At 40.4% G+C, this 25,264-nt stretch overlaps 1 protein-coding gene across 8 annotated transcripts in view; it reads left to right on the forward strand.

The window, feature by feature from the left end:
* The window catches only part of CHRM3 (cholinergic receptor muscarinic 3), a 437,857-nt gene that overhangs the window by 180,244 nt on the left and 232,349 nt on the right, over positions 1-25,264 (forward strand). For 5 of the 8 annotated variants that reach the window (XM_019746847.3, XM_088799092.1, XM_019746845.3 and 2 more), the window contains exon 3: positions 12,293-12,355. The exons of the other annotated variants lie outside the window; for them this stretch is intronic. The gene's annotated coding sequence lies outside the window, so the exon portion shown is untranslated. The remainder of the gene's footprint in view (positions 1-12,292; positions 12,356-25,264) is intronic. 8 annotated transcript variants of the gene reach the window in all.

A 25,264-nucleotide genomic window follows, 5' to 3' on the forward strand; every position in this document is an offset into this window, starting at 1 on the left:
CAGTCCAGGTTCAAACTCTGCCACTGCCACTTACTACCTGTCATCCCGAGGAAGCCACTTAGCCCCTCCAGACTTGGTTTCCCCTTCTCAATTATAGAGATGATAATAAGAGTCCTTGATGTAGTTCTCATGAGAATTACATGAGGTAATTCATGAAAACCCTGTGGAATATGTTAAGTGCTGTAGATGTATGCTGTTTGTCTCTTTCAGACATAAACACAAGATTAGAAGAATGCTATCTAAAACTATTTATCACAGAACAGGTAGCTATGATTAGAGGTCGTCTCATCACGTCCTGTGTGACTCTCCCCAGTGCTCCTGAGAGGACCTAACTGGAGTGAAGAGGTGACGTGATATTTCATGAAGCCCACATTTTCTAATCCAAGTTCAAACAGCACTTACTTGTGCACAAGCAAAAGTTAGACATTCGTTCATTCTCGTGGCAATTTCTGCCATGTTACGCTTTTTGTGTAAAGAGCAGCCCGTGACTTGCAGCAATTTCAGAGCAACAAATTGCTGTGCTTTTTTAAAAAATAGAATTAAGACGATGTACATCTTTATGCATATTTAAGTATAGGGTTTATAGCTATAGAAAAGCGAGGATCACACATATTATATATTTTTTAAAGCTCCCAGTCTCATAGTATGATTCATGGTCAGCACCCTCCGCCCCCGGAACACACACACACACACACGTACACACACAAAAGCAGAAGCTGTGAGTTAAGTGATGTTAGTGATGAAAGGTCTATAGGTGCATGAGGAATGGAAACAGAAGTGAAGAAAAACAATGTTTGTCATGTGTATGTGTGACACACACATGTTTCTGTGTGTGTCCTATTCTCTCTTCTTCTGCCAATCTTTCCTTCAGCATGTTTCTTACTCTCCTTTCACTTCTGTCTCTCTCTCTCATTGTCTGTCTTTCTATCATGCACACGATCACATAGACACATTCACCCCAAATTCATGACTCCAGTCATTAATCAGAAATGTAAAGTCTTGACAAAAATAATCAAGAAAGATGCAGTATCACATTTAAGGCAAAAGAATGAGAATAGGATACTTCAGATATCCGTGTCTGGCCTGTGCTTTCTTAAAGGCCAAGATTTATGTCTCAAACTAATTAGTTTTACTTCTCAAAAATTAACCTATCATGAGTCAGACTTCTAAAAAATTGCAGAAGCTAGGAACTTGGCTGCTTATTTGATAAATATCTGCAATTGTGTTGATCCCTTAAAACTAAAGTAATCAAAGCATCAATTGGGTAATATTTGGATGAACAGCCAAAAGGTACAAAAGAACAATGTTGCATAAAATATGAAATTTAGATAAAAATCTGAGTTTTTTATTTTAACCTAAATTCTCCGTGTCTTTTTAAGGATTATTTCGTCTATATATTTGTGTTTATACAATTTTGGACATGTTGTCCAGACAGCTTTAGGTTTTTTTTGGTTTTGTTTTTTCCTTAACATAATATAAAGGACGTTTTGCCATGTAATTGTTCTTTTAAAATGTAATTTTTAATTAAGAGTTTCTTTTTCTGTGTGTTTGCTCCATGGACCAGGGGCCCTGGACTCCAGACAGACTGTTATTCAGCAGTGTGTGTTAACCATTTACCAACCACAGATACTGCATAAACCAGTAGGAAAAAGCTGTATTACCTTGGAACACTTGAGAATGTTTGAAACATAATTAACAAGAAAAACTCCAGGGAAACTGATTAAATATGTTGTTTACACCACTGACATTATTACATTTCCTGAGAACAGCTGTACAATAGTTTTGCCAAAATTATAATTCATCCCATCCAAATTGACCTTTCCAAATATTTGAGATTGAAATTTTAGCTAAATATAGTTTCAGGAGCTCATTAGATTTTTAAGAGTGTGTCTAAGGCTGTCATGGTTGCATTTTAACTATGGTAGTTAAAAATATATATCTCTAAATATTGTTATGGAGTGTTTTTTTCCTATCCCAAATCAATTAATTTTTGTTGTGCAACACACCATGCATAATTTCCATTTCAGAAAGACAAATTTATTTTTAATGATGTTATAGTCTATGAATTTGGGGAAACTACTTATCCAGACTTAAGAGCAAGTTCGTTTTCAAGCTAGGCTAGATTTTGAAGTGTAGGTCTTTTTCCTGTGCTATTTGTGTAATGCAGCGTTGACCTGGGTCCCCTCGGAAAACCTCACGTGGCCAAATGACTAGAAAATCAGAAGTCAGAATGCGTCTTCCTTTAAGAAATTCACAATGCACAGCTCAGTTTCCACTTCTGAGTCATCCTGTTGTAGAGATCAATGGTGTGACGTAGCATTTAACCCAGTACTTTTCAATTTTATCTCCTTTTCTGAGTGTTGTGGAGCCCCTGGGATGTTGGGTGCCGTCTAGAAAATATAAACACCTATGGAGAGTCTTCTGATTGCTTGATTTTGCCTGCTCTAGTTATATCATTCTGGTCACATACTAGAATCCAGACAGTGGCTCTCCACCACAATACCAGCAAGAGTTAATTTTTGTAAAACTGATGTTGTATGAAAAATTTTGGATCTATAATGTGACATTAAAACACATGTTTTATAAGCATAATTATATGCAGCACGCTGTGAATGATGGAAAGTTCTAATATTAATTTCCATTGCTATACACACAATCACACAGTGGATGTCAGTCTATAGAAGAGATGGCTGCTGTTAAATGGTCAACTGGACGTTCCTTTTGTGTCTAATTGAAACACTGGTGATAGTCCGTTTTATGTCCCCATACTATTGCTGTATGACAGTGTCCCTAAGTACCCTGCTTACCTTGTATCTTAAAGGTACATTTATAAATCTTCTCAGTCTCTGCATGCAGTTAAGTTTGTTTGTTTGTTTAGTCCACTATATTCCTAAGGAGTATGGCTTGGCTGCAGTGCACGCTGAGAAGTGCCTGTCACTTCAGGATTTTCCAGGCATGACTTCGTTTGCTCTGGTCGGAGCTGTCTGTGTACCTGGGCAGCCATGTAGACTTAAGGGCACATCTGGGGCATTCAGTCCTTACCTACAATCCTGTGAAAGAGGCAGACAGACACATGAATAGATAAGTAGGGATAACTTTTATTTTTAATTAAAGTTTATTGGGGTGACAATTGTTAGTAAAGTTACATAGATTTCAGGTGTACAATTCTGTAATACATCATCTATAAATCACATTCTGTGTTCACCACCCAGAGTCAGTTCTCCTTCCATCACCATATATTTGATCCCCTTTACCCTCATCTATCACCCCCCTCCTCCTCTACCCTCCGGTAGCCACTAAACTATTGTCTGTTTCTATGAGTATTTGTTTCTTCATTTGTTTGTCTTGTTCCTTTGTTGTTTTTAGTTTTATATCCCATATATCAATGAAATCATATGGCTATTGACTTTTTCTGTCTGACTTATTTTGCTTAGCATAATAATCTCAAGATCCATCCATGTTGTCACAAATGGCATTATTTCGTCTTTTCTTATGGCCGAATAGTGTTCCATTGTGTATATATACCACATTTTCTTTATCCAATCATCTATCAAGTGTCACTTTGGTTGTTTCCATGTCTTGGCCACTGTAAATAAAGCTGCAATGAACATTGGAATTTTTAATTACCAGGAGTACGGTAGGCACAGAAGCTAACAGCTGAGAGGGGAAGTGTGGGGACAGAAGCTTAGAGAGGCCAGCGGGCGTCAAGCATGAAGGTTCTGTCTGACTTGGAGAGGAGATCAGGCTTCATATTGTAGGGGATTTGTTTTCAAATTATTCCTTAAAATGTAATACATTCCCATTAAAAAAAAAAGTTGGAAAACGAGTGTTAGGAAAAAAAGGAAAATCACACACATTTCCATCATTCAAAAGAAAGCCACATTGTCATTGAGATGTAGCGTTTCCTTTCTCTTTTCTACAAGGTGTAGTATTTTATATTCCTTTGAGGAAAGGTGATGATTTAAACTTCAAGCAGTGGATGAGAAAACCAAGGCACCAAACCAAGTGACTGACCAAAGTCCAGACTCAGCTACTACTGAAGACCCAACCTATGATTATTTAAATGAACAGTAAAAGAGGCTGGGGGGGCGAGAAGAAAGAAAAATATTATTCGCCAAACAAGTAAACCCTAGGCAGGTGCAAAATCTACTGTCATTATTATTATTTTAAGATCGTCTCTGCCTAAGGTATGATTTTAAACTAAGCCAATATCATTACTGATTCTTCCTCATTGAATCAATTCCAAAGCAAAGTTGATGAGTCTGACTGTTCCAGTACAGTACAGAGAGGGATCTTAGGTGGCAGATCCCTAGTGGTCCTTTAAACTTCAGGTACCTTTTTTCCCTTTAAAATTAGATCCTTGAGCCCCTTAAACACTGTTATTAGATCAGTCTCCATAACACTGATTGGACCAAAATTAAGAAATACACCTTCCTGGCTTTCACATTCATATTGTGACTTAACTTCAGAGAGAGGGAGGGAGACTGAGATTTAAGGACTATAATTATGAGCCACCTGAGTGGGAACTGCTGAAAGGTTACCTGAAGAAAAGGGTGATTAACATTTCCAAGCATCGCAACCAAGTCATCTCGGCCTGAAGAGCAGCGTTTTAAAAATATAATGTTGTTTATAAAATGAAGGAACTAGAGACTGGACCTTTTCCTTTATTATAGATATTTTTGAACTTTTAAAGAACACGGGAGACCATTTGGTGAGTTAGACAGTTTTTAAATTATGGTGTTATGGAGAAAATAAGAACAATGACTTTTAAATCAGAATGTGTTTCCATGTAGAGAAAACTTACTGAATGGAACATTTACTCATTTTTAGTCAGTACAACACAAGCCTTTAAAAACCCTTACTCTGAATAGTAGTTACTGTTGTTTTTCCTAAAACATATTGTTCCAAGCATTATCTGCCTCTTATGCCACAACATTGGAACAGAGGCCACAGGTTGTTCCAATATGACTTGGTACAAGATCATCTCTGAAGCCCAACAAAAAGTAAAGAGATACCACTGAGAATACTGTTTTTCTTGCCAATAATCATATAGATTTACAGCCAAGGAACAGGTAGACAGACAGAGGTGATACCCAATTATGGTGAGGAAAGTGGTAAACACAACATTTATGACAAGTAACTGGTGTTATCTACTAAAGTATAAAATGGAAAGACCCTCTGACCTATAAATTAGAGCTTGAGGCATATATTACTACAAAAATGAACATATATATATATGCATGCAATGAACGTTATTGTTAAATTGTTTATAATAGAGACAAGGAAACACTCCTCATTCCACGCAAAGCAGAAAGATTGAACAAATTATGGCAGATGTGTGATGGGGTGGGTTTACCAGCTCTTTAGAGCTTCAGTTAGACCCACAGGGGTTGATGAAAAATTTGTACCGTATTGTTTAGTGAGGGGAGCTTACGCATTGTAATATGAATGGTAGGACAATAGTAAAGGAAATGGGTAAACGTGCATGATAAGACAAGTCACTTAAACAGATAAGCATCAAACTGTTAACATTCAAGGGGATTGAATTTGAGAGTGAGAATGGGGGAGACAAAAATCATTCTTTTTTTTCCCTTTAAGTAAGTAGGTATCATAAAAAAAAAAGAATGATCATTTGGTTTACTAAATGAGCATCATGATTTTATAACTAAAAAAAAGAAAAAGAAAAACACTTTATTATCTGTAATATATGGTCATATTTCAAATTCTGTTCCTAAATTGTTAGCTTCCTGGAATTTGGGCTGACAGAGATGAAGGCCCAAAAGCAAAGTTAGTGGAAGAACCAGGGTGAACAAAAGGCCTCCTGCCCACCTTCTATCTTCCCATTCTGTTTCCATAGATTCCTTGGAATTACAAATGAGTTAGTCTCCTAGGCCTACCCACAGATGTGTATGTCAGCTCACAACCAGCTCTAAATCCAATGTGGATAAATAGGTAGAAAATAATAATTTTCTGTATAAAAGGAAATATAAACATGTGTAAACTCATGGCTCCTATTTCTTCCCACCTCATTTCTGCCAGTGACACAGACTGTCCTTTTGACCACCCTGTCTCACGAGTTTTAAAAATATGATGAATCACATACAATAAATTACCCTTTCACTCTTTAATTCAGACATAGGCCCCCATAATGCCCAATGTTATGCACTGCCTTCAAATTAACTATACTATGAAAGTAAGTAAGGTTTCAAGATTTGTCTCTGTTTTTATCCTTACACTGAAAGATGTTGGCAAACAGGGGGATATATTGTCCTCATATATAGTCTACTTGAAGTTCAAAGTTCATTTTCAATTCACCACTTATAACCAAAGAACAAAATTCAGAAATGGTAGGACTTGGGCTAAGTGATTCTTTAATTCTTTTAGCTTCAACGTTCTATGATTTTAAAGACAACCAAAAAAAGAAAAGAAAAAAGCCAAAACTAGAGGCAAAGCTAGAGGTCACCTCCAGTAGGTTTTTGTTCACTGTAGAACTGAATATCAAATTAGGAGTGTATTAATCTGCTCAGGTGGCCATAACAAAATACCAACGACTGAGCAGCTTAAACAACAGGAATTTCTTCTTCTGGAGGCTGGTTGTCCAAAATCAAGGTGCCAGCAGGGTTGGTTTCTGGGGAGGCCTCTCTCCTAGGTTTGCAGACAGTGCCTTCTCATTGTGTCATCCCATGACCTTTTCTCTGTGTACAAGCAGAGAGAGAGAGAGAGGGAGAGGAAGTGAATGAGAGAGCTCTGGCGTTTCTCTTCATCTTCTAAGGACTCCAGTCCTATCGGATTACAGCCTGGCACCCCTATGACCTTACTTAACCCTACTTACTCCCTTAAAGAACCCATCTCCAAATACAGTCACATGGGGAACTTAGGACTTCCACATACGAATTTGAGAGGGATGCAATTCAGTCTGTAACAGGAAGAAAAATAAACATAGAATACTGTAGGATACTAAAATTGTGTATATTTTGTTTTATGCTAAGTTTCTCCTTTCTAAGTTTTCTTTGCATCTTTTAAAATAATATAGTGAAGTGACATTTAACTGCCTACTGCAGCCAACAGGCATAATTTTATAAGGTCATGAATTAGTTTATGAAATTGTTAAAATGACTTTATATTTAACATGTTATGTAAAATATATACATAAATCTCTTTAAAAAGTTATACTTAATACTACTTTAATTTTCTTTTTATTTTGTTTTAAAATAGCTTAATACTGAAGAACTGATTAAACCTCAGTTACCATGTTTCCCCGAAAATATGACCTAGCTGGACCATCAGCTCTAAAGCGTCATTTAGAACAAAAATTAATGTAAGACCCCGTGTTATTTTACTATAATATAAGACTGGGTCTTATATAATATAATGTAATGTAATATAATATAGTATAATGTAATATAATATACCAGGTCTTATGTTAATTTTTGCTCCAAAAGACACATTAGAGCTGATTGCCTGGCTAGGTCTTATTTTCAGGGAAACACGGTAGATGCAAGAAATCAGTTTCAGTTATTTAACTGGCACTATAGAAATACTAGTTGTTAAAAACATCTTTTTCTGAATTATAAAAAAATAAAATATAGGAGAACACTAAAATCCCATCTAATTACACAAAAAGCCACAAGCTTACACAACCAACACGTATTAATATTGTTGATGAAATTCCTTTCACTCACATTTCTGTGTACATGGAGTGAAATGTGTAATTACAAAGTTCGGATAATACCTTTCACAAAATTTTTATATCCAGTTGAATTCAGCCTCGAACTTTTATCTCAACAGTATGAGATTAGTTCTGCTGAAACTGGATTGATAGGCAGTGTTTTTCCATGCACACAGGCAAACTTTTCTTCTCCCTTACTGCTCTCTGCCAAAATAGAAATGGGGAGCAGTACTTTTCTTTTCACTTAATTGTCTGTTGACATTACCTGAAATTTCTAGTACTGTTGGTGTGATGAGACTTTCTAAGCTTCTCAATACCCACTTTCACAGGCCTCAGGCTCAGGGATCTCTGAGAATTGAAAACGACCACCTGCAAGGCTCAGCCATGCTGTTTCTGTCAGTAAAGAAGGAGAATTGTCCCCTCTGTTTGGTGCCTTCTGTGATTGTGTAGCCTTCAAGGGTTCTGATGGGGTCTTGGGACACCAGTGTTTGTAGTTCATGTTCCCTGAATCCTGGTTTGCTCTCCTCATTCTTATTTGAAGTGGGTCTTCCACCACCCCCACCCAGCACTCCTGCTCTGAAGGCTTTGCTTCACCGTCACCAGTCCACTCACCAGAACACTAAACCTTGCTGTGTTTCCTACCACTGGCTGTGGTCTTGTCTGCTGCTGTGGAGCACTGAGCCTACCACCATCCTGATGACAGCTAAGGAGATGCTGGAAGACTTCTAATGCTGTATCCCCATCAACCAGCCTGGGTCAGAACATTTCCTCAGACACTGCAGTCGGGGTGGTGGTAACACTCCTTGACAACAAACCCCACAGTGAGGTTTTTCTTCAGCTCCAGAGCACCATTCCCATGATTGTCTCCTCCCTCCCACAGCATTGTGTTCTCAGGAAGACCAGGAACGCCTGTCCATCTCAGAGCTCTCAGTGTCCACCAACAACTCCTGTGCCACTTGGACCAACCACGGCCCACCGAATATCCAGACAGCTCACAAAACTTCTCAAAAAAGCCATAGAGATTGCTGGACCTACTGAATCTTTATGCATTCAAACCAGAAGTGTTAATTTTGTAACTTGGATGACGAAATGGACAGAGGATGATGGAACATGGGAAAAGATGAAACAGCACCAAGTTTGCCTCAGTAATCCTTGCAGAGCTGTGATTGTACTGCAGAGACAGCAGGTGTCTGTTTCTTCATATGTAAAATGCAGATAACAATGGACAGGGCTGTGATGAGTAAATGGTTGGGTGTATGTGATTGGGTATATGTGAAGGGCTTGGAATAGCGTCTGGAATACAGTGAGGATGCAATAATTTTGCTGTTGCTGTTGTTGAGACTGGTGTGAGGGATTTGAAATTAAAAGGATCCAAGCTTATATATCAAGTTTAGCAATTACTTACGGGGCAACTTTGCGACAGTAACTAGATTCCTGAGCCTCATCTGCAAATTGGGAGTAATGACGAAGGAATGAATGATTTCATTCATAAGAACTAATCCGTGTTTTTATTAGTTATGTGTCCCCTTGTCTAGGTGGGATGGCTAAAAATGAGAAGATGGGCTCTGATGGGAGTAGATAAAGTACAACAGGACATCACAATGAACACAGAACTTAGTGCTGTTTTTGAATAAGAACTTAATGCAAACCAGACGTAGCATAATATATACACTTGGAACTATGTTTCCTATTTATATCCTGTTCCCATAAAACATGCTGTCAGGCTCAACTTTGTCAAAGCACTTGTTATTTAGATCTTTTGATAAGGCAGATTAAAAAAAACTAAAGATACACTGCAAAGTGAAAAAGGAGAATATTCTAGGTCCTCCCTGAGAGGCTAGGATCTAATTTCAGCTGAATACAAGAAGTTAAATTAGTTAATGGAGCTTATTTATTTCAAAACTGTGAGCAGGTATAATGCTGTCCAAGTCAGATGGCTCCAGAATCATTTATCAACCGCTTAGATTGGAAAACATCCACTCAAATGTTCTGCTTCTTCCTAGCGGTAAGAGCAATATGCATACTCAAAATAATTAGAAAGTAAGCAGATACGATTTTTAGGAAAAGTTTTAAGGAAATGGACAGTTCAGGTTATCATACTAAAAGTCCCAAATGGCTCCCTCATTGATGCTCTTCTCAGTCACCTCCACGAATGCTGGTGATCCGGCAGAAGCAGCTACTAATTTGAAGACATTAATAAGAGAGCCTGCATTTCTCAGTATGTATCCTAAATCAAAGTCATGTTTGTTGGCCTGTTGAGAGAAGCGTCTGCTCTGGCCTTCCATGATGACGTTCCGTCTCTGGCTTTGTTTTCCTATTTGTTAGACTAACTGCATGCTTATGACAACAGTCTCTGGAATCACCAATCATATTTTGATTATGTGATCTTTTCAGCCATGTTCGCAGGGCTTTGGAGGAGCCTGTCATCTGTATTCAGAGATTTGAAGTTGGCCCTAAGTGAATGCCATGTGCGATTCATTTGCAATGGACAGAACTGGAGGCTAGGGTGAAGGCCAGTTCCTGCACTGGTTGTCAAAATGAATGTTTTCCTGAGATGAACTCTCCAGAAACATGGTCAGAAACACTGCAGAGTGTTCCATTTCAGTTATTGTTCTATAGTTCATTTAGTGAACACAGATTTTTATTAGCAGACACTTTAATGACTAAATAGTGTTTATTTCTATGTTATCATTAAGGGTACAACTTAATTTTATATTATTGAGACTTAAACATTTACGTATTTAAACTGATGTGAATCTCAGTATGTAGTCATGTTGAGACCCCTAATTGTAAATTAGGCAAATATGTTCTGGATAATTGTTAATTTTTATTATAAATACCACATAACAAATACTTATTGAGCAACTACTATGTGCAAGACCCTTAGTCGGTTATTGTGAGAGGACTGACCCGTGCCTCCGTGGAATTCACTACATACTCAACCTGTGGCTCATTAGATTGTATAAGGAATCTAAAGTGAAAGGTGAATTCTAAGCTCACTGGTTTGCCCCATATGGCAGAAAACGTGTGTTTGTCCGATAGAGACAAGGAACAGAAATGACTCTGTCCTCCCCCATGAGTATTGTTTGATGACTGATCCATCAGTGCATCTAGTAGGAGTGGGAGTGTTAACACGATTGAGTTTTCTCCTGGAGTTCCAGTTGTACTCACAGTATTTCCTGAGGAGATGCCGATATCTGAAAGAGGCGAGGCAAGGCAAGTAGTGGGAAGAGTCAGACTGCCTGGATTCAGGTGACCTCCACTCACTTACACTCTCAGCCTCAGTTTCCCCATGTATAAACTGAGTGGATCTCTTGAGGTGATCAGCTCCAGCCATTTCCTTCCTTAGGACACATGCTTCAGATTGGGGCTCCGGGAGAGAAGCAAGCTAACAGCACTCCCATGGCCAGGTGTCCCCCTTTTGCTGAGAGAGGGTCCCTTGATTGACAGTTCAACGCTGTGAGCAGCAGAGCCCCTAGAGAAAGGAGAAAGGGACACTGAGGCGACAAAGTAGTTGATGTTCTCTAAGGTAGTGCTTCTCAAACTGATGGGGGACCAATGACTTTTCTTTTTTCCCAATCCTTTGAAGATTGATACTTTAAAAACATGACAATGCAAAATACAAATCTATTTTTTCATTATTTTAAGTAAACATTTCTCTTCATTCCTGCACTTACCTTGTCCCAGGCCATACTCTCCCAGGCTGCACTAAGCTCCGGTTTTCCTTGCTGAGGAAATCCCTCCATAGGCACCTTGGACCCCTCTACTTGTCACCTCATAGCCTCCCGTCCGCTTGTCATCTGACTTCACCTTCACCATTCTGTGGAAACTGCAAGGTCCTCCTTTGAAAAATTCAATAATATCAGGTTTCACCCTCAAGTTCTCTAGTAGCACTTCCTCCTCCTTCCTGACCCCCTGTCCCCAAAGATGTCCTTCACAAGGACACACGTCCCTCCTTATCCTCTCATGGAACTCGCTGCCTCTTTTTCTTTCTCTAGGTCAACCTTCTGAAAGAGATGCTTTCCTAAGACAGTCCTTCCTGGACTAAATGCCAGGCTTGGACAATTTAAAAATGTGAATATCAGTGTGCAACATGGAGAGAGGGGATTTTATTTAAGATTGGATTGTAGCCTGTGTGAGAATTGGACTAATCATTAGATAACTGTATGTATGTATTTCCAACAGTGTCTGGGAGAAGGTAGCCAACTGGAATTCCTAAGGCATCATTCTCATGACTTCTTTGAAAGTAGACAGGACTAATGTACTTGTTATACGTGGAAAGCACTATCTCTAATGTGGAATATTAAGGGATGCGTAACTTCTTTTTTCCTCTCACTTTACTCATGTGTCCCTTCATTGTGACTGGAGCTTTGGAACTATAGGAAGAGCCATTCACAGGAAGTTGATAGAAGCATTTATTTTGCCAATGACAGGTCCCTCACCTCTCTAACCACCTGTGCCCTCATTGGTCACATGAGAGTTAGGTACCATGACCTAGGAGATCACTTTCAATAGAAAATTCTGTATTTTTCCTTCACTGTCTCAAATCTTGTGTAACCTATTGATTTTCCCTTTTCCAGGGTTCTGGCTATATGTTAACCCCATTTTCTTATTCTCTTCTAGCACCTGGGGTTTGATTACAAGCCAAATAAATGACATCCAGAACTTCCGCTGAGGTAGTATAAGGTAAGATCTTTTTGTTTTTTTCCATTGAATTATTTGCTTTAGAAAAGGGGGGTTGTGGTTTGATCTGAGAGGCCAGATTAATGAGGAATAGGAATTTCTAAGTTGATGTTTCTCAATACATTTTGTAATTGCTACTATATGCGTCTTAATATAAATATTCAATTGTGCTTAACTTTTTGTGTCAATGAAGATACTTTTTTGCTTACTTGCTCATCAGATTCAAAGTTACAAAGAAGCTATGTTTGTTGAAACATGAAGAAGGTTGATTTTATTAAATACTCATTTGTATCTTAACTGTAGCAATATGGAATTTTTTGAAATACAATCATTCCCCGCCTCTAATGTCTCCATTAACAACAGACCATGTATGCCACAGTGATCCCATAAGATTATCATGGAACTAAATGTCCTGTAAGACATGGAAGGATTTGTGGTTTGGAGGATGTTTTTTTTTCCCTGACAGGAGCAGTATCTGTGGGGCTTGGTAATGAATGCCCCCTCACTCTCAGCTCCTCTGTTCTGAGTGCACAGATTGCATCCCAGTCACTCAGCCCCTGACCTGTCTCAACACAGAGGAGCCTGTCCCCCCAGCGTTACACATTCAGAAGAAGCTGCAGCCCTCCCAGAGCTGGCTTGATGGTGTTCAGAGGACATGGCTGTAGTTCTTTATTGAGAACGTGAGATCCTGTACAGGACTCAGGTCTGCAGGAGCCACCTTCACAAGTGTCAAGTGCCACTGCCACTTTAGTGACAGCTTTCTGTGATGGTGTGGGACCAGCCAGTTCCTGTATTTTGGAAATATTTTCAGGCTGTAATGGTCTACAGCATAGATGAGTTTTATTTATTTCATCAGTTCAATGCCATTGAGAGCCCTTTGTGTCAAATAGGGTTAACAGAACCAAAAACCAATTTCCAAATTTAAATACCAAGTCCTTAGTTCTCCACCCTGTGCTTGTTAAACACTCTCTTTTTTATGAATACCATAGAGTTCCTTAATCTGACCACTGCTCCAGTACGTAAGAGCCCAAAGCACATCGTCATGATAACCCCGTATGTTCTTTTATCTCTTTATCTTGGTTTCTTATTCTTACTGGTCCTCAGGCCACTTTCACTCCCTCCCAACAGTCACAATTAAGTGATCAATGCCTCACCAGCCAGTTTCTCCTCCATATTCCCCATCAGCCCAGCCCACATCCCTGTTCATGGAGCAGCACTGCCAGCTTCCGTGTCCTGTTTCTGACCTTGTTGGAAGGAAGCAGGGAAGCATAGTGTTGATAAAGTCCCCAGTAGTGGACAGCCACATCCTAGGTCCTGACACTCACCCCCCACATACACACTGCCTCACCCAGAGCGACTTCCCGTCCTGCCAGCTCCACTCATGGGAAGTGCCCTGTACAGGTGGACATTGCATTATCTTTTTTAATACCATATTTTTACTGTACCTTTTCTATGTTTAGATATGTTTTGATACAGAAATATTTACCATTGTGCTACAGTTGCCTACAGCATTCAATATAGTAACGTGCTGTACAGGTTTGTAGCCTAGGAGAAATAGGCTGTACCATAGAGCCTAGATGTGTAGTCGGCTGTACCATCTAGGTTTGTGTAAGCACCTTTGTGATGTTCGCGCAACAATGAAATCGCCTAACAACACATTTCTCAGAGCAGACCCTTATCAATGCAGTGGTGGATGACTATGGGCAGAATGTTTACATTTTTAGCATAATGGGACCTCATAGCTTATCTAATCCATAGATGCTTAAATATCACTCCTTGGTTTGTATTGCCTTATTCAGAATGTTGTGCAAATCTGATTGTGAATACAAAGAGAGAGCAACATTGTGAAAAAGCTCAGTCTTTAAAATATTCTCGTTAATGATCCTCTCTGTATTCAGCAGACAGTGCTAACAGGCTACCTGACATCCTCTCTCCCCTTCTTCCTTCCTAAAAAATCCTGATATTCTGAAGGGCAGTAAACTATCTAGTTCAGAAACCCTCATCTCCCAGACTCCTTCACTGCAGCCAGTGGCCCAGCTCTGGCTGCTGAGCTCTGGGAGGCGGTCCAGCCCCTGGGAGGGCTTCCCTTCTTGATTTAATCCCCTGCCTGAATTAAAAGAGCAGATCTTCAAGAAGACACTATATTTGGAACATTGTTTTTTGTTATTAATAATACTCCGTCTTCCTACCTGAAAAGGCTATTTTTAAATCTGTAGCTGTGAGAGTTTAATTTATGAAAGTGATGAGTTGAATTTATGAAAGTGAATTTACTGAGTGGTGACACAGAGAGGGCAATGCCATTTATTAGTTACATTTCCTGAAAGAAGGCACCACTCCGTGCCACACAGGACCATACGGGTGAAATTCCTTTCCAGAGGAAACCATGCAAGATATTGAATGGGAACTGAGCTGAGTCAGGCAGGTAGTGATAGATGGTGGAAAAGTCCGTGGGCTGGAAAATACGAGACAGAAAATGCAGGTGACAGCCAGCTCTTTAGGAGCAATTTCACCTCTCTGGACCTTTGTTCTTTAGTTGTCAATTGAAAGTGTAGATATTCTGCCATTCGCTTAGTATAAAGTAACAGCATTCCTCTTGGCTCTCTTTTGCTCATGCAGGGAATGCTGTGTCTACTGAAGCAAACTTTCTCCTTTGGGCCATTGAACCTACAGGTTACCTGTTTTTCCTTTTCCTTTTCTTTCTGTCAAATGCACTCTGAAGCTCTTCACTTCTGTGTTTTCTGCCCTGACCCTACTCCAAGTCTATCATTCTGTCTCGCCTGGACAACTGCCTGAGCTTCCTGGGGGTCCTCTGGCTCCCGTTCCTGCTGTACCAAGTCCATCTGAGTACAACAGCCAGCGTCTGGGGACGCAGATCAGAGCTTCTGACTCTTCTGTCTGACACCTGCTCAAATCCCTCGCCTCCTCACTGTACAGTTAGAGTGAAGCCCAAAATGCACTGCCATAACTTACGTGTCCTCCGATAGGGTTTCTACATGTACCTCTTCTTTCCTTCCTCTCCTCCCTCTCTCTCAGCGTCCCTGTGTTGTTTCTCTTCCTTGAACGTGTCCGTGTGCTCTTTCCCCTGGGGCCTAAACTGCAGTGCTCTGGCCCCGGCCCTTCCTTCAGAGCTCAGCGGCCTTCTCTAACCATGCTCTCAAAATGAGTGTTATCCCAAGCACCCAAATTTGATTCCTTTTAAAAGCTAGCAGTTTTATTTTTAAGGCGTGTTAACATACCCCCTTATGTATATGGAACAAATATGTATGTAGCTTAAGGGATTTTGGCAGACACATTTGTTTCTAGTTTGCTGTTTATGTATCGCCACAGTGTGAGCTAAGTTCCGTGCAGGCAGGGCCTTGTCTGTTTTCTCACAGCCGAACCCACAGGGCCTTCAGGATGCCTGTTTCCTGAGGAGGGTGGTGCACATTCACTGACAGAAGGAAGGCAAAGGAAGAAAATGCCAAATGTCCCCCAAGAAATTAATCCATGCTTATAGATGTCCCTGGCATGCCTATTGCTTAGACCAGAAGGAAGGGAACAAAATAGAGGGGAAAATGAAAAACAGAATTTCTGGGAGGAACTGTCGACAGCAGTGCCCATGAAAATAGCAGGAAGTCCATGGGACGGACTGACCCCTCGGGCAGTCTCACTAGTAGCATTTCTGAGCTCTGATGATGAGCGATAGCACCAGTTCTTGGGTCTTACATCGATTCTTGGCTAAGCTGCCACATAGCGATGAGAAATGTGTATTGAATGAAAGCCCAAAAGAAAGAAATAATAAATTATTGAACTGCTCAGAGCAAAATGTTTCCTTTGGAAAAAAATGGGCATGATGATATCCCCTTGATGCCAATATTTAGTCCCTGTTAGTAACAGACATCCTAGCTAGAGTGAGTGTGAAAAATGCTCCATGAAAAGAACTCAGGCACTGCTCTAGGCATCTCCCTCAGAGCATTTCAGAGATCATTCCCTCTTCAACTAAATTGTCACAGTGACGATCCAGGATGGCACCCCATGCGCATGGATTAAAATGCTGATGGGAAAATGGAAACTAGAAAAGTGTCTCATCTGTCAGTTAAATGATGTAGCCTCGAGGTTAGATTACAGCAATTCGGGGCTTTTTGTTTCCTGCCAATTGAGATTTGACAGCTGTTTATAAAATATTTACATTCTTATTTCAGTCACATTCACAGCACTTTTGGGTCTTTGGAAAATGATAATTATATGTTAGGAAAATGTTAAAGAAAAAGTATAAAGCTGATCTGTGAAGGGGGTGAAACAACTGTTTTTAAAATTGTACAAAGGAAGGAAATCCACTTAATTAAAAGATACATGTCGACTAAAAGTTAGAAGTAATAGACCCTTGTGATCCAAAGATGTGCTGCATGCATGTGGTATCTCTGTGTGAGCTCTGGGCACCTCAGCTTGTAATCAGCTCTGTCTAGCTGGGTACATGCTTCTCCCCTTCAGTCACTTCATTGTGCACCTGGAATATTTCAGTGGCACAGGGGTAAATTAGATGGAATTTGGAGGCATCTATATGGAATGGGGTGAGAAAAATTCATTACATATTCTTCGTAGTAAAAGAAGAGAAAATAAAAAGTGTCGGGAAGAATACTATGTAAGTATTGACTTTACATAAAATTTCCAAATAAAATATTTTCACGTCTTAACGAGAAGTATAAATTCACATATAACTTGTTCTGAAGGATCAGGGTTATATTAGAAATAGTGACCTGTGATTCTTGATCGGGGGTGTCCCCACAGCCCTGACAGTCACTGTCTGCGTGATGCTTTGTAAGAACAAGTGGATGACAGAAAATTTAAAGCCTATTTTATAGTCCTTCAGAAGTTTCCTGCAATTGAAATTCTGTGTCATGACTATAACAGCTATTACTTTCTTTCACTGACAAATGTAATGTTGAAATTCCTTAGGATGAGGCAAATGATTTTGGCATCCAACCCAACTTTTCAGTATCAAGGATTTTAAACGTTAGTGGAAAGCGTATATTTTTTTTATATCTGTCAATCCACACGTAGTTCGGACCCCACTGAAAGGGCATATTAGCTACAAATGGGCAAAAGTGGGCTTGACCTTGTCTGTGGAACCGGGAGCCAGAAGACATTGGTGGCCCTGTGCCACCCTAGCTCTTTCCTGCTCCTCCATGGGCCTCATTCTCGGGCTGTGCCTGTGGACACTGAACCTGGAAGTTCACCACACCTCTTCCTGCTGTGTCATAGCTGTGCTTTGGCCCCCCAGAGTCCCGGGGCACCAGAGGAGGTGAAGAGACCACCTAATGCCCTAGGAGTGAGCAGACATCGGCCTTTGGGCACTGGATTCTGGGGACCTGAGGATATGAAGCCTGGTGTAGGAGGGACTCACTCATCATGGCATTTCCCTTATAGAGGGTCATGGCCAGAAGAGAGTCAGAGGGGACCCCCTGATGTAGCGCTTCTCAAATATGAATGTGTGTGTGTGATTACCTGCTAAAATGCAGATTCTGATTCCGAAGGGCTGAGGGGCCCTGAGCTCTTACATCTCGGAAGTCCCAGGTGAGGGGACTGAGTGCTCAGGTGAGGGGACTGACACTGACACCGAGTGCTCTCTGAGGAGCAAGGCTGTGGCACACAGGGCCCAGGCTGGGTCCTGGTACCTGGGTCTCAGAGCAGTACTAGACAGAAGTATCTGCTTTAGATGAAGACAGAGACGTGAGCCTGCTATGCAGAGCTGTCCTACCCCCAGAAACCTCCAGCCTAATCCTTCACACCCTGAATCTTCCCAGTTCTACACTGTGCTTCTTGATAACCTGGACCTCCAGTCCCTCCATCAGCTCACAGCCCCATGTCCCTAAGGGGCAGCAGCTCAGCCTGTGTCCAGGCACTGAACTGGATGTCCAGGTGGCAGAGCTCTCCTTGCTGTGCTCAGAGCATTGTGGAGGGGCAGCAGGCACAAGGTCTCCTCATTATACTTGCGGTCTGTGAGACCTGGAGCTCAGCACCAGACAGCAACCAGCCACACCAGCCTCATGACTGGCGCCCCACCCAGGCACTGCCGGCCACACATGGGTCTCAGGGCTCTGAGCCCAACCTGTGGGAATCCCTACAATTAGGTTCAAAACGGCACATAAAGTGGAAGTGGTAAATCAAAAAGTTCTGTAACAAGATTGTAATATACTATAAGGGAATAGATTAAAAGATAAAATTAAACTTTTCAGAAATGACCCAATGAAAGCAATGCATTAAAAATATGCTTACATACTCATATATTTTCATAGGAACATTTGAACTGAAAGGAAAAGAAAATCCAAATCAGGAACAAAAGAAAATCAGAGACAGTATTTTTTTTTTTATTTTTTTTTTTTGACATTCAATATTATATTAGTTTCGGGTATACAACATAGTGGTAAGACATTTATATAATTTATGCAGTAATCCCCCTGACTAGTCTGGGATCCACCTGGCACTATACATAGTTGTTGCAACATTATTGACTATATTCCCTGTGCTGTACTTTACATCTCCATGATTATTTTATAACTACTAATTTGTATTTCTTAATCCCGTCCCCTTTTTCACCCAGCATCCTCACCTCCCTTCCCTCTGGCAACCATCAGTTTGTTCTCTGTATTCATGAGTCTGTTTTTGTTTTGTTTGTTCATTTATTTTGTTCTTTAGATTCTGTGTGTAAGTGAGATCATATGGTATTTGTCTTTCTCAATCTGACGTATTTCACTTAGCATAGGTCCATTGATGTTGTCGCAAATGGTACAATTTCATGCAGTTTTATGGCCGAGTAATAGTCTTTTGCATAAATGTACCGCAGTTTCTTTACCCATTTGTCTATTGACAGGCACTTGGGTTCGTTCCATATTTTGGTGTTGTAAATAGTGCTGTAATAAACATAGAGGTGCATATATCTTTTCAAATTAGTGTCTTGGATTTCTTCAGATAAATACCAAGAAGTGGAATTTCTGGGTCATAAGTTAATTGTATTTTTAATTTTTGAGGAAACTCTAAACCATGTTCCATAGTGGCTACACCAGTTTACATTCACACCAACATGCATGAGGGTTCCCTTTTCTCCACATTCTTGCCAGCACTTGTTTGTTGATTTGTTGATGATAGCCATTCTGACAGGTGTGAGGTAATATCTCACTGTGGTTTTGATTTGCATTTTCTGATGATTAGTGATGTTGAGCATCTTTTCATATGTCTGTTGGCCATGTGTATGTCCTCTTTGGAGAAATGTCTAATCAGGTCCTCTGCCTATTTTTTAATTGGATTTTTTTTTTTAGTGTTGAGTTACATGAGTTTTTAATAAATTTTGGATATTAACCCCTTATCAGATGTATCATTGGCAAACATCTTTTTCCATTCGGTAGGTTCTCTTTTTGTTTTATTGATGTTTTCCGTGCTGTACAAAGACTTTTTAGTTTGATGTAGTCAGATTTGTTTATTTTTTCTTTTGTTTCCAACTTGCCAAAGGAGAGATACCAGAAAAAATATGACTAAGAGCAATATGTAAGAGTTTACTGCCTATGTTTTCTTCAAGGGGTTTTGTGGTTTTGTGTCTTACATTTAAGTCTTTAATCAATTTTGAGTTTATTCTTGTATATGGCATAAGAAGATGGCCCAGTTTCATTTATTTGCATGTATCTGTCCAGGTTCCCTAACCCCACTTATTGAATAGACTGTCTTTATTGCATTGTGTATTCGTCCCTCCTTTGTCATAGATTAAATGACTATATAGGTGTGGGTTTATTTCTGGGCTCTTTATTCTGTTTCATTGATTTTTGTGTCTGTCTGTTAGTTTTTATGCCAGTACCATGCTGTTTTGAATACTATAGCCTTGTAATATAGTTTGCTCTGAGGTAGCATGATATCTCCAGCTTTGTTCTTCTTTCTTAGGATTGCCATGGCTATTCAGGGTCTTTTATGACTCCATATAAATTTTAAGATTCTTTGTTGTAGTTCTGTGAAAAATGCCATTTGATATGGATTGCATTGAACATGTAAATTGCTTTGGTTAGCATGTACATTTTAATGATCAGCATGGTATATGCTTCTATTTATTTGTATCTTCTTAAATTTCTTTCTTCAGTATCTTATAGTTTTTCATATACAGGTCTTTTCCCTCTTGGTTAAATTTATTCCTAGGTATTTATTTTTGTTTTTTGGATGCTATTGTAAATGGGATTGTTTTCTTAATTTCTCTCTCTGACAGTTCATTATTGGTGTATAAAAAAGGCAACTGATTTCTGAAAATTAATTCTGTGTCCTGCTACTTTGCTGAATTCATTTACCAGTTTTAATTTTTATTTGGTGGAATCCTTCAGGTTCTCTATATATGTAGTATCATGTCATCTGCAAATAATGACTGTTTTACTTCTTCCTTTCTGATTTGGATGCCTTTTATTTTGTTTTCTTGTCTGATTGCTGTGGCTAGGACTTCCAGTACTATGTTGAATCAACTGGTGAAAGTTGGCATCCTTGTTTTATTCCTGATCTCAAGGAGAACACTTTTAGCTATGTCTCCCAGTCTTTCCAGGTTGATTTATGTAGTAGGTGCCCTTTGGGGCTCAGTGGCACGGTCTCCCTAGTCACCTGTGCTGGTGCTCCAGGAGTGTCCCTTGTGTGGGTTTTATGTGCCCTCCTGTTATAGTAGAGGCTTAATTGCTATTGGCACATCAGTGGCTGGGATTGACCCTCAGGCTGACTGGCTGTAGGGTTTGGCCACATCCACGGCTTATGAGGTGCTATGCAGGGGGCTATCCCAAGGAGCATGATTTGTCCCAGTAGGCTCAGATACCTGCAGAGACCACCCTTTGGGTATGACACTTGTGGGACTAATTGGATGGTGCTCTGCTGTGGTCTAAAGCCAACCTCCAGGTAGGCGGGTTATGGGGACTCTTGGAAGGGTCTCCAGTGCAGAAGTCAGCCACTGCCTGTGGCAATTCCGTGACTACCTGGTAGGAGGTACAAAGAAATCCACCATTGGTCACTCCCTGTGCTAGACCTAGAGGAATATGGAAGGGGCCATGCTATTAACCGAGGATGGCTGCCACCAGTACCAGGCCTGGCGTAGCTCTGCAAAATGCTCAGAATATCCCAAGGCTTGCTGTTACCTACTAGCTCCTGTAAGGCTCAGCCATGAATAGAGCCTCATGCAGTACTTGAGTGAGGCAGGGTCTCGGAGTCACCAGAGTGGGATGAGTGGTCGTCACCAGGTTAATATAGATTCTGATTTGGTGCCAGTGCTGAGCCTGGAGCTACTCAGCAAGTCTCTGAGCAAACTGAGGCCTGCCACTGCCATCCTGGGCACACAGACCCCGAGAGATATCCAAGAGTGCAGTGTGGGCTAGGCTGGCTGCTGGCCCAAAAAGAGCCTCCAGCATTGCATGAGTTGGGTGGGGCTGGATCCCAGGGAGTTACCAGGGTGGAGTGAGTGGAACACACCAGGCCAATGCAGATTTATTGGCTGTGTGGGGGGTACTCAACACAGAAAAGATGGTGTTTGCCCTCCTGCTGCATAGGAGCAGGATTCTATACACAGGGAAAATGGCAATAGTCCCTCCAGTCCTTGCCCTGAAGCCACCTAACTCAGTCTGTATGTCTCTGATGCCTCCTGAGTCACAGTCCCTTCTCCAGAGCCCAGAGTGAGTGCCTGTGAGCAACTGGTTTAGTGTATGGGCCCTTTAAAAGAATGGGTTTCCTGCAGCCTTTTGTCCCACTGGGAAGGTTGGAATCCCCACTGATTTTCACAGCCAGATGTTGTGGGACTCCTCTTCCCCGCACTAGTACTCTGGGCTGGGGAGTGTGGTGTGGGGCTGGGGTCCCTCACTCCTCTGGGGTAACCTCCGTGGTTGAAATATCTCTACCAATTCTCAACTGGCACATGCATGTGTGAAGCCACCCATTTCATGTCCCACCTACCAGTTTCAGTGTGGCTTCTTCTTTACATCCTTAGTTATAGGACTTCTGTTCAGCTAGACTTCAGATGGTTCCACAGGTTGGTTGTTCTATAATTTAGTTGTAATTTTAATGTGGTCCTGGGAGGAGGCAAGCACAGTGTTTATGTACTCTACCATCTTGGATCATTTTAGACAGTATTTTTAACTAAAAGGAACATTGAGAAACAGATATCCATATTATGTGGATATCCATATCCATACAAAAGAAATAAAATCAGAAAAAAAAATCAAAATAAGTTGATTAAATTAGCAAATTATATCACAGAATGGCATATAAAATAAACTCACAAATAGTATCAGTATATGGACATGAAAAATAAATCTTATGGGATGGCTATAAAAACTTGTAACTAAAGAGCAGCTGTAGGGAACTGTAGTAATCAAGTGAAGTAATAGAGGTGATTAATTTCATGAAAATCCAAGTTTGGAGTAGTAGGTTATACTTTTCAACTAAATGAGGGTTTTAGACACAGCTCCATCACATGGAGAAATTAAATTACATTCCAAGTGAAATGAGAAAACTCTTAGGCTTATAATGAAAACATTACAGGAATGAATATGAAAATGAGAGGCAAAATCTTAGCACCAAACTACATGCAAGTATAAGAAATAAATTCAAAGCACATACGAGAAAGCCTTGAAAAAACAATCTCATAATGTGATAAAAGGCAAAAGCTATGGAAGTGCCATATTTACATCTTAGCATATCATGGGATATAAAAGAAAATTCAATTTACAGTTTGTTTATTCTTCTGAGACAGCAAACTCTATCAAGTTTTACTTTAAGGAAAATAGTTATTCAATTCCTACTCGATTCCTGAGATAGAGATGTTAGATGATCTGTACTTATGCTTTAATACACAGCTTCTATCCTTGAAGAGCTTGCAGTTCAGTTTTGTTGACAAGCTGCACAGATATGTTTTTAATGTTATAAGTGTTAAATGTAAGGTCAGATGTAAGTAATGTAACCAAGGAATTTAAGTACCAAACAGATTGTGACCCCATTGTTGTCATGGGCTGTCTCTTTAGCATGTTTATATCTTTGATGCTTTCACAGTGATAAACATATATAAGTTTTGCGATATGTTTATACTGTATTAATGACATGCCAAGAGAAAATTGTTGTGACTTCAAGGGCATAGAGATACCCCCTATAAGAAAGAGGTGATGTATTATGATACTTGAGAAAAGGGTAGAATGTATATGGGCAGAAAGAAACCAGAGGGCATCGTAGGAGGGGAGAAGACAGGGGATGGTGTCAGAACACTGGTATGTGTAGTGTGGCTAAGACCCAAATGAGAAGGACTTTGTGTTTTTTTTAAAAAGCTTGGATTTTATCCTGAAAGGAACAGAATAGCACTGAAAGGGTAGGAGCAGGAAAATAACATGAGGAAAATTAATTGGACAACACTACGAGGATGTGGCACTAGATTGAAGTGGGAAGATACGTATATAGATCACTTGAATCAGAAAAAAAGGAGATTAAAAATTAAGGAGGAAGCTGCCAGCAGGAATAAGGAAAGAATGGACTCAAAGACAGCATGAGCTGTGGGTCTTACTCCTTTAGACCTCAGGTGTGTATTTGCTAACTCCTGTGTCTTCACGCTTTGTAGTTACTTTGGTGATTTGCCTTTCACATGTAAATGTAAAATGGATTCAGATAGAAAACACACAACACCTCATCCTAGGTTCTCTGGTGATTTCTGTCACTCCTGACTCTTTCTCCCACTATCCATCACCCTGTTCTTTACTCAGTTTCCTCATCTTCCCACCAGTCCTCACCCCACTGAGTTTGTCATGATTCTCCCACTTCACTAGAACTGCAGTTGTCAAGATGAACAGATCCAGTTGATAAACCCCAAGAGTTCTTGACGCTTAACTTTCTTGTCTTCTCTGCAAATTTTTTTAACCACTGACCTTTTTGAAATTCTCTTTCCTTGAACCTCTTCCTACCACTTTCTCCCCTAATTGTCAGTCAGCATTTTTCCCTCCCTCCCGTGCCCCTTCCTTCCTTTCTCTTTTCTTCTCTCTACTGTTTAAGTCAAATCCCCTTCCCTGCCTCCCAAAGTTCGGTTCTGAATTCGTTTCTTCTTCATTCACTTAACCTTTAGGCTGAAACTAAGACCTGCAGCCCAAGGAGTCACATCTGTGCCTGCATCTGTGTCACACCTGTGTAACTAACTGGACAACTCTGCATGGCTTTTGCCATATGCCCCAAATCAGAAGGCTAGAGCTAAGCTCTGCTTCTCTGGCCTCCCCACTTCTCTGTCTCTCACCGAGCCTGTGTGCATTACGCAGGTACACCCCAGAAACTAGACACATGCCTTTATCTTTCTGAAATGAAGCTCTAATCATACTTCAAACTGAGCCACTTCCCATCTGCGTGACTTTCCGCATTACTTAACTTCCATGCCTCTCAGTTTTCTTATCTATGAAATGGAAAAACAGCAGTACCTGCCTCACCGGGTGTTGTGAAGATAATAAATGGCACATTGCAAGCCCTCGATACATATAACCATTTCATTGTTTGAAGCAGTCAGACTACCCATTGACTTAAAAGGAAAGAAACAAAACTAACTTTCTTAGCATGTGATTTGTTTTTTGTCCAATTCTCAAATTTTGTTCCTCGCATTTCCTAACTTCCACCCTTCGCTCTACCCTTGAAAAAATGCTCTAAGGTGCCAGGCTCCGCCCCACCCTCCCCCAGGCTCAGTGGTGCCTCTTCCTGCTACTAGATCATGACTTCAGTGTAATAACGTCTGCTCATCCTCACAGTGTATGTGGGGTATCCCTTCTTGTCCTTTTCTCCCCAAATCTAAACTTGTTTCCTCCATATGCTCCTTGAGGGCCATTATCTTAGAGGTGGTTCTTTCTCCATTGCCTGGGAGTCTGCATCTGTACCTGCACCTCTGTCCTGTCATCTCCTTGGTGGCAGAGGTGC

The sequence above is a fragment of the Rhinolophus sinicus genome, chromosome 6 (genome assembly GCF_057876585.1).
Source record: "Rhinolophus sinicus isolate RSI-liver-muscle chromosome 6, RSI-T2T, whole genome shotgun sequence".
Classification (NCBI taxonomy): Eukaryota; Metazoa; Chordata; class Mammalia; order Chiroptera; family Rhinolophidae; genus Rhinolophus; species Rhinolophus sinicus.